The sequence below is a fragment of the Eriocheir sinensis genome, chromosome 39, assembly GCF_024679095.1.
Source record: "Eriocheir sinensis breed Jianghai 21 chromosome 39, ASM2467909v1, whole genome shotgun sequence".
NCBI classification, from domain to species: domain Eukaryota; kingdom Metazoa; phylum Arthropoda; class Malacostraca; order Decapoda; family Varunidae; genus Eriocheir; species Eriocheir sinensis.
The window spans coordinates 10,855,696-10,869,559 of NC_066547.1; the positions used below are offsets into that span (position 1 = coordinate 10,855,696).

The following is a 13,864-nucleotide window of genomic DNA, read 5'->3' on the forward strand; positions in this document are numbered from 1 at the left end:
AATACAGAACAACATAACTAACCTCTTCCGTACTTCCCAACCTAACCTTTTCTCGTGTCTCCTACCACCCTCACCCCTGCTCCTTACCTACCTAATTGCTGTCCACCACTTGTCCCTTTCCCCTAACCACCCTGCCATTACTTCACCTCTCCTACCACCCTCACCTATCTATTTGCTTCCGAACACCTGTCCCTTCGCCTTAAACCACCGTCCCACCATTACTTCCCTCCTACTAAACGCCCCTTCCCATCCTCTCCTTCCATCCCCTCAAACCAACCTTTCCAGCTCACACCTTGGCTGAGAGTAATTACCCAATCCGTCAGGTGACAATACCTCGCAAGTTATGGTGGTAATAAACACGAAGATGATTTCGCTTAATGATAATTGCCCCCTCTTAACGACGTCTTTATCCCGGCAGCCACAGAGGCGAAGCGACACTGCTGCAGCGGAATGATGATGATGGCGGTGGTGGTGACTGTGTGTCTTTTTAACGGAGCAACACGTAAAGCACTGCCACAAAACGCACTCCGCCGGATGTTGCGTCAGGGTATTTGTCCTGAGAGTGTTTGATTTGGGAGTGCGCGTGGCCTTCCTTGTTGATCCTTGTTGGCTTTCATTGGCTTGTTTTTTGGTCTGTGTGGTTACCGATCGTTCGTGTTAGTGGAGGTAGTGTTAGTGTGTTTGGTTTGGGTGTGTGTGATTCCTTCCTTGCTTTGTTTGTGCTTGGCTTTCATTGGATTGTTTGTTTGTGTTCCTTTCTTGTTGGTAATTGTTGTTTATTGTGTTGTTACTTTGCGATTCCTTCCTTGTGTTGGTACTTGTAGGGTTTAGGGTTGTTGCTTGGTCTGTGTTGTTAGTTATTGTATGTATTAATGGCAGTGGTGGTTGTAATGAGTGTATTAATGATGCTGGTGAGTGTGTGATATTGGTTGTGATAGTGATGGTTGTGTGATGAAGTGGGGTATTTTTTCTACTACTACAACTACTACTACTACTACTACTACCACCACCCTTCCACCACCTACCACCACTACCACCCCTACCACGACAATAGTATTAAAGAGACGAACTCGCGGCACAATCTAATGAAAGAAAATACGCGCCTTAGCCACTCTGCGTAGATTGCGTCATAAACATCGTCAGGAGAGAGAGAGAGAGAGAGAGAGAGAGAGAGAGAGAGAGAGAGAGAGAGAGAGAGAGAGAGAGAGAGAGGTGGTGGTACGGTTTGGATTGCGAAGCTTCACTCATCTTTTTCCTTTTGGTTTCAGTGATTCATGGCCGCCTCGAGAGCCTGAAGCTGAGCCAGTGTCGATTCGAGTTTGTCTTCGCCGCCCCTGATGGATGGCGCCTCAAGGACCTTCTCTTCCTCTTCCTCTTCCTGCTCTTTTGCTGCAGGTATGTATTTAATCATTATCCAGTTTTCACCTTTTCTACTTGTTCATGATTTCATTTTTCATTTGTTATGGTTTGGTTGCGTCAAATTTAATTCCTGGCTGTTCATTTTGTACCGCCTTTGGTTAAACATTATCAAGTTTTAACCTGTCTGCCTGTTCATGGTTTGTTTCTTTCATTTATTTGGTTTGGCTGCGTAAGATAATACCTGCTTGTTCATGTTGTATCGTCTTTTGTTTGGTGTATCTTCTTTCGTTTAGTCTCGTTTGGGTACTGAGAATATCAGTTTTAATCGTATATCCACCTTTAATTTACTTGTTTTTTATATCATGCGAACGCTTAGAAATCATGCGTGTCTCGGTACGTCTCTTTAATGTCAGAGCATGTTACTTCTCATCTACTATATCATCGGGCCTCGTGAAACTCAGCGCCTTGTTTTTATTTTTGTTCTATATTGACGTTTGATCACGTGAAATTCAATACCTGTTTTGCGTTCCCCAATAATGATTTGGTGACGCAATATCAGGTCCGATCTTCATGTATCACTCAACCGCATAACTCCAGCGGGCTCGTTACTGCAGTGCTCGCTTCCAAGGCATTGTTAGTGTGTGTGCCTTGACGTTCAATCATTTTATATGGGCGCAGGCTGCTGCAGCCCCCCGCACAATATCATCAACCTTGCTTCTTTGTGTATTTTAAAAGTTTATCACCGCCCAGTGAGTGGCAGCGGCGAGTCAGTCAGTTCGAGTCAAAATCCTTGGCGGAGGTGTGAATCCTGACAGATGGTCTGGCGGATAACGAGGAGCGGAGCAGCCATTCCAAGCCACGCCGGCCCGGCAAGACACTCGATTTATATTTGTGTCCTGTGGAGATGCAATTTTACTTAAAAAGTCACCAATGATGACTCTGATTGCAATCGCAGTAAATGTATTATGACACTACTACTACGACTACGACAATAACCATCTACTACTGATAATAATAATAACAATAATAATGATAATAGCAATGCATCCTTATAATGATCCACAGCGTATTGACTACCGCGGAAATAGTAATTGTAGTAGAAATAGTAAAAGAGACAGACAGATACAGACAGACAAAAAGACACAGACAGCTTTCGTCAGTATTGTTGATTCCACATTTTTGCTGTCCTGAATACAAAAAGCAAAAGCTACAAGTCCTTCCCTAATACCACTGTAACTTAGCTCGGCGGCACAGAGAGGTCCTTCCGTCAACGGGGCAGGTTTATGGAGTCAGTTCCCCGGCGCCTCTTTCAGGGCTGGACGGGGCGGGGCGGAGGAGGGAGGGGGGAAGAAAGAGACGAGAAAGACGTTAGATTCCGAAGCCCAATTGAGCGTTCCAACCTGTAAGTGTCAAAGCAAACAAAAAAGAGTGAAAGAGAGAGAGAGAGAGGGAGTGTGCGTGTGTGTGTGTGTGTGTGTGTGTGTGTGTGTGTGTGTGTGTGTGTGTGTGTGTGTGTGTGTTCGTTCCCCACCAACTTTCCGTGTCTACTGTTGACGTAGGGAACGAAGTCTTCTTAGGAGGACGAGCAAACGTTGAGAAAGGGAACGAAAAACCCACAAGTTAACCGAACAAATAAGATCAAATAGAAGAGAGAGAGAGAGAGAGAGAGAGAGAGAGAGAGAGAGAGAGAGAGAGAGAGAGAGAGAGAGACCGACCGACCGACCGACCTTACCCATCCTTTCACTTGTTCAGTCCACCTTAACCATCCACTTTCAACTTAAAATCCATCCCTATCTATCCCTTAAGACTTTCCAGTGCAAACCGTCTATACAAACCCTCCAAACTAACCTTCCTTCACTCTACCTCTCCCTCCAAAACCCGCCCAAAGTCCTATCTAACCTCTCTTCACAATCCAGCCCAATACCACTTCGACTCGGCAGCTCAAACCCGCCCAAGTCCACCAGCCCACCGCCACCACCAGTTTCTCCAAGTAATCAAATTTCGCGGCAAGTTAAGTGTGTTGAGCAATCGCAGGCTGCTTCGTGAGTGTTGACAGTGTTGATGAGTTGCTCCTGTTGTGTTGCGGAGGGACACGGAGAGGCGCGCCGCTGCAGTGTGAGAGGAGTGTTTCTATATATTTGAGTGCGGGAAAATGTACGTGTGTGTGTGGGGGGGGGGGGTGGAGGGGTGATACGTGCAACACTGAGATGAAGTGCTGGAGGGGAGGAACTTGTGGTGAGGGTGAATAGTATGTATCCGTGAGTGATATATAGATAGATGGATACATAGATAGATAGATAGATAGATAGATTACAGTTAGGAGAGAGAGAGAGAGAGAGAGAGAGAGAGAGAGAGAGAGAGAGAGAGAGAGAGAGAGAGAGAGAGAGAGAGAGAGAGAGAGAGAGAGAGAGAGAGAGAGAGAGAGAGAGAGAGAGACTTGTGCCGCCAAAGGAACAAAAAGCTAAGGAAAAGAGTAATCGTTTAACGCTGTGTCCCCAAAGAAAGCTCCACACAATTAGATTTTTCTCCCACGTTAATTAGATGAATGTTTTTTTCCCCATCTGGTTTCCGCATGCCCGCCTTCAGCTGCTTTGTTTTATCACCATTCTCCTACATTTTTTTTCGGCTGATGCCTCTTTGAACGTGAAGTTTGTATGACAGTGACGGACACACCGAAGAGGACAGGCCGTGTGTTTTAATCATTGACTATTAAAGTTTTACTCAAGTCATGCTCAAATCAAAACGAATAGGCATCCGAAAGGAAGCTCTAGAGAAGATACTGAATATGTATACTTGGAGCAACTGATGTAAACTAACGTAAACTAATCATCTACTTGAATCTAAAATAAACGCACGGGATTCTGCAGGCTTTCGGAATACATGACAACATATTCAAAGGTTTTCTATCGTTTTGCTCAAAGCGAAGGGTTTCTAATTGGTGCGATCTCCCCGTCCTGGCTAACGGATCAGAGACAGGGACACAGACCAAGCCTCTGCAAAGCAAACCGGTAAGTTTCCAAAGAAGAATGGATAAATCAAATCTTAGAATTGCTATATTTCTCCGTCGCTGGGAATTGACCCGTGACCTAAGGGAACGCTGATATCGAAAATTAAAACGCACTGAAGGGAGAGAAAGCCTGTGTTCTGCTGTTATTTGATGCATACTGATGATAATTTATACATGTAGTTTCCCATTCATGTACACACATTTTTCCCCATAGTGCTGCTGTTGCGGTCTCACTCAAGGCAAAGTGTGTGTGTGTGTGTGTGTGTGTGTGTGTGTGTGTGTGTGTGTGTGTGTGTGTGTGTGCATTCGCCCATGCGTGTGGGTGCCTGCGTGCGTGCAACATGCGTGCGTACGTGTGTGCGTGCGTTTTTCACAACCCTGACTTAACCAAAACAAAAAGCAGGGGAGCAGAACATTTGAAGTTGACTCGTATATTTGCTGTTTTTCCATGTCCTTTCACTCCCAGCCTTCGCTTCCTCCCCACGTTTATTAATGATCTACAATGGGTATGATTTTGGGATTTTAAAATTTATTTGGGTCTGCGTTGTTATTCATTTTGTGTGCATATCCATGGACATAATATTCTCCAGTATAGATTTGTTTGAGGAGCGAAAATTGAGTGGAATGAATATTGCTCTTGGGCGCTCTGATTCAACCATGGAAACAAAAGGAAATTAAAAGTGCGTAAAATTTTGTTGTTTTAGCATTGCGACGTTTTCAACAAAGAATATATGACTGCGATTGTCTACCGTCACCATGGCTACGAAATAAAACAAAACAAAACAAAAACAAAAACAGAAGGGTCAAAGGTTAAACGTGAAATACCTCGTCCAGTTATTGTCCCCACATTGCAAGGCCCTGAATGACAAACTTCCCCTGATGAGCGTTTAGATGTTACCATTGCAACAGAGCACAACACGCTGAACTGAAGGAAAAGAGAGGCGTAGCGGGTTGAAGGTAAATCGTTTTCATATAGTTATTGTTACGGCCGGGCGGAGTTTTGAATAAGAAAGTAAGTGAGCGGGAACGATAACGGAGACTCGACGCAAACACGGACCAGATACCGCCGAGGGGAAGGTGAATGCGAGTGAGAAGGTAAACAGAGCAACGGTGAGAGAAAGGGGGGCAAGGGGGGCAAGGGGGGCAAGCAAACACACACACACACACACACACACACACACACACACACACACACACACACACCTCCCCCCCACACACGTTTGCGCCATCCAGATCATCATTTGCCTTCTCGCCTTTCATGCTCTCCCGGTGTTATTTCCAGATAATTATAATAATACCTCACTTTTTCACACCTTGAGGGTACGTGACGCAGGTAAACGTGATGCACGCCCGCACTTATTAATCGTCACAGGTGAATGTTGTTGAAGGAGAGAGGATGTTCAAAAATATCACCTGACCTGAGCAAGTCACCTGTGCCGAAAGAGGAGTCGTAAAAGGAGAAGGAAGACGAGGAGGAGACGAAAGGAAAAGACGATATCAATCAGCAGGAAGAGGTGGAAAGTCGAAAGGAAGATAAAGAGGAGGAATGGGAAGATTTAGAGAAGGAAGATAAGGAGGAGGAAAAGAAGAAAGGAATTAGAAGGCGGTGGGGGAAGATAAAGAGGAGGATGAAGAGAGGGAGGAGGCGAAGAAAAAGATAATATTAATTAGCAGCAAGAGGAAGAAAAGCAAAAGGAGGAGGAGGAGGAATGGAAAGATTTAAAGGAAGATAAGGAGGAGAAAAAGGAAAAAGGAATTAGGAGGCGTTAGTGGAAGATAAAGAGGAGGATGAAGTAAAGATGAAGAGGAGGAAAAGCAAAAGGAGATAAAGGAGAAATGGGAAGATTAAGAGAAGGAAGATAAGGATGAAGAAAAAGAGAATTAGAAGATGGTGGTGGAAGAAAGAGGAGGATGAAGATAGGTAAAATATCACTATTAGGAGAAAGAGGAAGCTGATGAAAACGAGGAGAAAAGCAAAATGTTGAGGAGAAGGAGGAATGGGAAGATTTAGAAAAGGAAAATAACGAAGAGGAAAAGGAGAAAGGAGTTAGGAGGCGGTGGTTGAAGATAAAGAGGAGGAGGAAGAGAAGGCATTAACTCACGATGAGGAGAAAGAGGAAGATAAAATAACGACAAGTAAGATGATGATAACGAGGATAAAGAGTAGATGGTAAAGGAAGATGAAGTAATGAAGGATATAGAGAATGAGGGCTAGAGAATGGTTAAGAGTAGGAAGATAATGTGTTTTGGCAGGAGGGCAAGAAGGTAGAGGAATTGGAAGAAAAATCCGGAAAGTTGATGGGAATGATTTTTTTCTTGGTCTCCTGTTTACCGGTTACTGACGTCCTTCCTGTCAGGTGTGTAATTGCTCCCGCCCATCTTCCTTCCTTGACTCTAGAGGTGAAGTTATTAACCTGAATATATCCCTGGAGCCTTACCTGCGGCGCCTCGCTCTCGCGCCACCGTCCACTGAAGTTTGTACGCCTCGTCTCGTGTCTTCGGAAGTTTGGACTATTAGCTTCAAAAGTTAGGGATAATAGGGTTTCGAAGTAAAAAAAATAGCAATAGAGGTCAAGGGGAACTTGATTTGGAAGCACATAAACATCAGACTACGAAGGAAATTGGAATTGAATTAGGAGAAAATTGAGTTACGAGGTAAAGAAATAATAGTGATCAGATGTGAAAATATCTCAAAGATTTTGATAAATACTGTTATCGGAAATTAGAAAAACTAGTTTATAAGGTTCAAAGAATTGGGTTTAGAGGTACAAAGTCTGGTTTAGAGTTTAGAAAATCGCTTTTATAAGTTAAGAGGATAAAGTTTTATGGGCAACACACACACACACACACACACACACACACACACACACACACACACACACACACACACACACACACACACACACACACACACACACACACACACACACACACACACACACACACACACACACACACACACACACACATAAACACACACACACACACACACACACACACACACACACACACACACACACACACACACACACACACACACACACACACACACACACACACACACACACACACACACACACACACACACACACACACACACACACACCTCAGTTTAAAGCAAAACAAAACAATGATAGCAACAGTATTAGTTATAGTATCTGCAGACGTACCAATGACAGCAGTAATAGCAGTGGCAGGGGTAATAATAGCAGTACGCTTTTTTTTTCTTTGCTGTCGCTGCTGTTGCTTCTGTTCGTATTGTTTGGTGTCCTGTATCCCTTTATTTTTCCCTTCTCCTATCTGGCCACCGCTTGCCTGCCTCACTTCTCCCTTTCTCCCCGCCCGCCTGTCCGCCTCCTGCACGCCGCGTCCCTTTGCACAGGCAGTAACCAAACAGAGGCAGCATCGGCGGCAGTTTCCGTTCTGCTGATTGACAGTAATGGCCAAGTATTGAACCTGCTGTCCACTACTTCATGGCGGCGTGTGTGTGTGTGTGTGTGTGTGTGTGTGTGTGTGTGTGTGTGTGTCGGATGATGTAGGAATTGTAACAGTGTACAGATCATTGTTCCTTTACATATTTTTCTGTTTCTTTTGTGTTGTGTGTGTGGCGAGTGTTCCGTGAGTGTGTCTGTTCCCGGTAATCGCCTGATCCTTACGTATTCTGTGTCCAGTTAGCGTGAAAGACAAGTCAGTGCTCTACAATGCTTCGTAGTGTGATCCATAACAGGGAAAACAAAGGTTATCGATATTCTTTTCGTTAGTGTGTGCCTCCTAACCTGGTGTTCCCTTTGCATTCCATCTGTAGACTGCACTCACGATAAGCCTGTGCCTGTATTCCCGAAGTATTCCGTGACTTCGTAAAAAAGGATATCCAGATTTCACTTTCGTTCTTTGAGTGTTTCATGTTGCTTCGTGTGTCTCTTATTTCTGCAAGTGTTCCACGAGGAAGAAAATAGGTCCTTCCGATCTTCTTTACGTTCAGTTTATTTCGCATCCCATATCCATATTAGATAAAAATGAAACCAGTGTTGTAAGTGTTCCACGAGGACGTAAATAGGCCTTTCCGATGTTCTTGTTCCTTTCGTAAGTATTTCGTGTAACTCTTTTCGCATTCCATTTCCATATTGCGTTGTTGCACTGTAAAATTAAACCAGGATTCTAAGTGTTACATGAGGGAGTAAACAGGATGTCCTGATGCTCCGATAGTGTGTGGGCGTGGAGGGCGTGGTAGGCGCATAGCGTAGCGGCGGTAGGGGCTCTCCGCTTTAATCTGTTCCGCGCCACTTCTGCTGCTGCTGCCGGGCCGGGGAACAACAGGGAGGCGAGATGGGCGAGAGTTTACGAAGATTGGGAGTCGTCCGGTGAGGCGGAGTCAAGAACACGTCAAGTTTTACGAGTTTTTAACGCCGCTGAGCTTTGGGAGTCTGCACGAGGCTGATGGAGGCGCCGAGATAGAGCTGCTGAGAGTGCTGGGAGCGAGGGGGAAATACTAGAGGGATGAATGATGGATGCGGATACTGATACATAATAGACTGGCTGAGAATGACGATGAATGGATGGCGTGAGGGACAGATAGTATAGAACGGCTGAGAAGTGTGGATGATCGATAATGATGCGAATAGTTGGGCTTTGAGAAGTGGATGATAGATGCGGATACTGATACACAATAGACAGGTTGCAAGTGACGGTGAACTGATGGCTTGAGGGATTGATAATATAGAAGGGCCAAGAAATATGGAGGATAGACAGGCAGTGAAGGAGATAGATAGGGTGCGAAAAGTAGATGATAGAGGTGGATGAGAGGTTAGAAAAGGAATCCTGAGAGTGGATGATAAATATAAGTTAGGGACTGATAGAAGAGCTGCGAGTATTGGGTTGAGGAATAGACTGAGGGATTGGTTGATATGAGTGTTGGAGTGGATGGTGGAAAGGGTGAGGGTCAGAAGTAATAGATGATAGAGAGGGTGATGGGGAGAGAGATGAAAGAATGGGAGGGGTGGATGATGAAGGGGACGATACGTAGATGATGAAGAGGCTAGAGTGTTGCGTGATAGAGGGGCTCGTGGGTAGATTATAGAGTAGATGTTGAGGGTGATAGAGAGGCAGCTTGGTAAAAGACAGAGGGTGGGGGACTGAAGCGACGGGAGGTGTGCATAATAGAAGTTGAGAAACAGGTATGAAGAAGAAAATAAATAAATGGATTGTGAGATCGATGGCACAGTGAAAAGGCTAAAGGAAGGCATCTAGAGATAAATGATTGTGACAGGTGGTCATTGTGTAATTGGAGGTAGAAGAACTGAGCGATAAATGAGAAGCATTGTAACACGCATCGAATGACTGAGGAGAAAAACATAAATGAGAGATGATAGGAATTAAGTTAAGGGTGATACACGGAGAACTGGAATATAGGTGAACAGTGTGAATATATTTTTCTTATTTTTTTACGTTTCGCCCCATGACGGGGGTAGGCTCTCTTGGTGGGACCTGATGGTCGGTCCCAGCCTATTATGGCGCAGGCAAGTGTTTATAGTGGTGCCATCTTGCTTAGCCCATGCTGTCCCCCGGAGCTCATCTTAGATCCTCTTTTTAGATAGAGAATGTTGAGTCCTGGTTGATGGGTGGTCTTTAGGACAGCATGTGGGTAGTCTGAGGCCACTCGGCGGTGACTGAAAAATCCCAGCTTGTGGCGGCTGGCGGGATGCAAACCCGGGTCCTCCTGGACGCCACACCTGCACGCTAACCACTCAGCCACCGCCTCCCAAATGTAAAGAATATATTAAAATGTATAGAATGTAAAGAATATATTAAAAACTTGAAAGAAAATAGGAAATATACTCGGGAGACAATAAGCTAAAACTGATAGATATTAAGGCAGTTATTGACAGGTGGTAAAAAGAATGCAAGGCATCTTTTAGGCTAGAATAAAATCATATGAGTTAATCAGACCAGAGGAGTGCAAACTGAGACGGTGCGGAGCCTAAAAACACGTAATGGTGCGGGATCGGGATGGTCATAAGGCGGAGTGGCAGTGTGAGGGAATGGTTGAATGATACGGAAGGAAAACACTTGCAGGGCTCAGTGCGTTAAGTACAAATGTTGGGTTATTTTACGTAGAAATTGCTTGTTTACATTACATTTGGAGTGGATTCTTCAGTGCGTGGAAAAGCAAAAGAGTGTGCTTAAAAAGGCGCTTTGATATGATTGCAATAGGTTGTAGGTTGTTGTCACTAAATATCTGGTGTGCCAACAGCTACCGCGGTTACGTATTTATGCAACTTGGATGTTGAACTGGTCAGTTGGGGGATGGCGTAAAGGGACCGAGTGTTAATTAAGAGGGCATTGAGAAGTTTGTTTTTGATAAAAGTATTGCCATCAAATAGTTCGTGTACCAACTACTGTTAAATGTTATTTCGCATAAATTTGAAGATGCAATGGTCATCATGAAGAACACTAAGCAAATGTTGAAAATACGGTTTTACAGAGTTTGGTTCGAGTAGAAAGTGTTGGTTTTTAAAAGTATCGTGTACCAGCATCTATTACTTTCTGTGGGGTTCAAATTGTAGGCAAGACGTACGCTTGATAATAAAGAAGAAATATTTGCAACATCCCAAACTATTTTTAAAGGGTTCGCTTCAAATACACTGTCCGCCAGTTACTGTTACAATCTATTTCTGGAAGAGTTAAAGCGAATATGTTCCCAATAATGATCGTGATGTATCCTATCATTTCTTTTAGCAGGAATTCAGAGTATACATATTGAGCGCTGCAATAAATCTAACGACAAAAATCCGCGTTGATAAGTTATAAACCTCATTATTCCTCGTTCACTTTCACTTAAGCCGTTATCGTCACTCTGGATTTATTGCTAATGTAAGTGAGGGGAAAGTTTTACATGCTCCATACGTCTTGGCGCGACACCCCGGCGACTAAATTGATTCCCGGTCGTTTTAAAACAATTCCGTCACACCTTTCATAGCTTCTTGCCTTTATTCCGGCCTGGTTATTCAGCTCGTATTTGATTGGGTATCGAACCCCTGACATATCACCTTCGCGTCTCGTATATAGACTTTGAAAGGGGCAAGAAAGGAAATTTAGGATGAAATAGGACGAAATACCCGCCACTTCCCGCTAATATCAGCAGGAGGGGCGGCGGAGGCCAAGGACATAATGGCGTCGTCCCGGGAAACTTATGGCAATGGTTCGATCCCCGGCCACTCGTCGACCTTAAAATATCACCGAATGGCTTATAATCTTGGCCATGTCCGTCACGTCGCGTCTTAGAGAGAGAGAGAGAGAGAGAGAGAGAGAGAGAGAGAGAGAGAGAGAGAGAGAGAGAGAGAGAGAGAGAGAGAGAGAGAGAGAGAGAGAGAGAGAGAGAGAGAGAGAGAGAGAGAATAGTAAAACCGAAACACTGTCAAAAATAGTAAAAGAAATGATAAATTGAGAGGATAAAGAGGCAGAGACAGAGAGAGATGAATAAATAGAAAGAGAAAGAAAGAAAAAATAGAAAAAAAGATAGAAAGGAGAGATACAGAGAAAGAATGAAAGAAAGAATGAAGGAAAGAATGAAGGAAAGAATGAAAGAAAGAAGGAAAGACAGAGAGAGAGAGAGAGAGAGAGAGAGAGAGAGAGAGAGAGAGAGAGAGAGAGAGAGAGAGAGAGAGAGAGAGAGAGAGAGAGAGAGAGAGAGAGAGAGAGAGAGAGAGAGAGAGAGAGAGAGAGACTTTATGAAGATGAAAATAGACCACGATGCAGTACCAATTTTGTCGTCAGAAAATACACGAAGGAAAAAAAAAAGTGTGGAGCGGATCATAAACAAAAATATTCAAATCCCTTTCTGGAAAACCCACACAAGCGAACGGATTTTCCTTTTTTTTCCCCGTCAGTACACACCCAAAAGAACAACAACAACTAAAACAAGAACAAGTAAGCCCAAAAGAACAACAACAACTAAAACAAAAACAACTAAACGATGAACGAGAGCACAAAGCAAAATTTGGTAAGAAAATATAAAAAAATCACATGAAAACCGGAATTACATCGTACGTACACACTGAAAAAAAAAATATATAAAAAAAAACCACCGTTCAAAATGTGTTTATTAACGTAACTCAAAACTAACAAAACAAACAAACAATAAAGAAGACACGAAGCAAAAATATGCCAATAAAATGAACATAAAAACGTGAAAACACACACAAAAAATCTATTAAAATACGCCGTTCAAAAAGTGTATAATGTTAAACGCAACGCGGCGCCCCCGAGGAGGCTGCGGCGCCGCGGTTTACTTACCCGCCAGCCCCGCGAGGAAGCGAGGAGGAGTGACTGCAGCATTTTATAGCCAGTTCCATTTGGGTGTAAATTTCTGGCGTCCAGCGGCGGAGCGGAGGAAAGCCGAGGGTGTTGAGTGGCGCGACGGGGGGCTGAGGGGGTGGGGGAGGAGAAGTTGGAGGTGGAGGAGGAGGAGGAGATAGAGCTGGAGGAAAAGGAAGAGGAAGAGGAGGAAGAAGACAAATATTAGGATGAGGAAGGGAAATAGGAAGAGGAGGAAGGAAAGGAAAGGGAAGAGAAAGATAAATAGGAGTAGGAGCTGGAGAATTAGTTAGAGTTGGAAGACAAAGAGGAAGAAGACGAGGAGGAAGAGCAGTGGGTAGCGTAGTTAGTAGCAAAGTTAGATAAGGAAGGCAGGAATACTGGAGAAGGTAGAGAGGAGAAGATGGTGTAAAGGATATAGAAGGAAGAGGCAAAGGAGAATGTAGAAGCGGTGAGGGAGATAGTGGGAAGGGTAAAGGGGTGAATGGAGATCAAGTTGAGAATAATAGGGTACAGGGGTCGAGGTTGAGAGGATAGAGTGATAGAGAAGGGAGAGTAAAAGGAAATAGAAGAGGAGTAACATCTTCATTCCTGCCTCTCTCCATGTCTTCTGTGTGTGCCTGTTGATTCCTCTCCTTCACTCTATTCCTTTCATGCTTACTAATGTTTCTTCTTCCCTCTCTCACTCTCTCTCTCTCTCTCCCCTTGTTTAACTTATCTAACTTCCCTCCCTCTCCTCTTCCAGCATGTCTATTTCTGTTTAAAATCTTTCCTCTCTGCTCTTGTTGTTTCCTCCACCCTCGTACCATCTGCTTCTGCTGGTCCAAATCTCCGTCATTTATCCTAGGTAGTCAATTTTCTGCTGGCTCTCTGCTCTTCGGTTTGTTAGTATACCTTCCTTTCTTTCTGCCTGTTGCGTTCGCCCTGATTTTTCTCTTTTATTCCTCCCTTGATTCCTACTTTCCGCTTTTTCATTGCTCGCTAACCTCTACATCTTCTTGCAGTTTCCACCTCGCTTTTGCTGTCCTTCCCGCCCCTGCTTCTGCTCCGCTTCCCTGCCTGTTTGCCTGCCTGCTTGCCGCCTCCACCTCTCGCCTGGTTCTTGCTTTCTGTCTCACCACTTGACTCTAAGTAGGTTAGTGTCCACTCTAGCTCTTCGCTCCCCACGGCGGCTGCTTCTCTCTC

The 13,864-nt window shown here is 44.3% G+C and overlaps 1 long non-coding RNA gene across 2 annotated transcripts in view; it reads left to right on the plus strand.

Annotated features, from left to right (window-relative positions):
- The first annotated feature begins 402 nt into the window (after positions 1–402).
- The window catches only part of LOC127008979 (uncharacterized), a 123,660-nt gene continuing 110,198 nt past the window's right edge, over positions 403–13,864 (plus strand). For both annotated transcript variants that reach the window (XR_007761497.1, XR_007761496.1), the window contains exons 1-2: positions 403–547; positions 1,269–1,395. This is a non-coding gene — a long non-coding RNA (uncharacterized LOC127008979). The remainder of the gene's footprint in view (positions 548–1,268; positions 1,396–13,864) is intronic.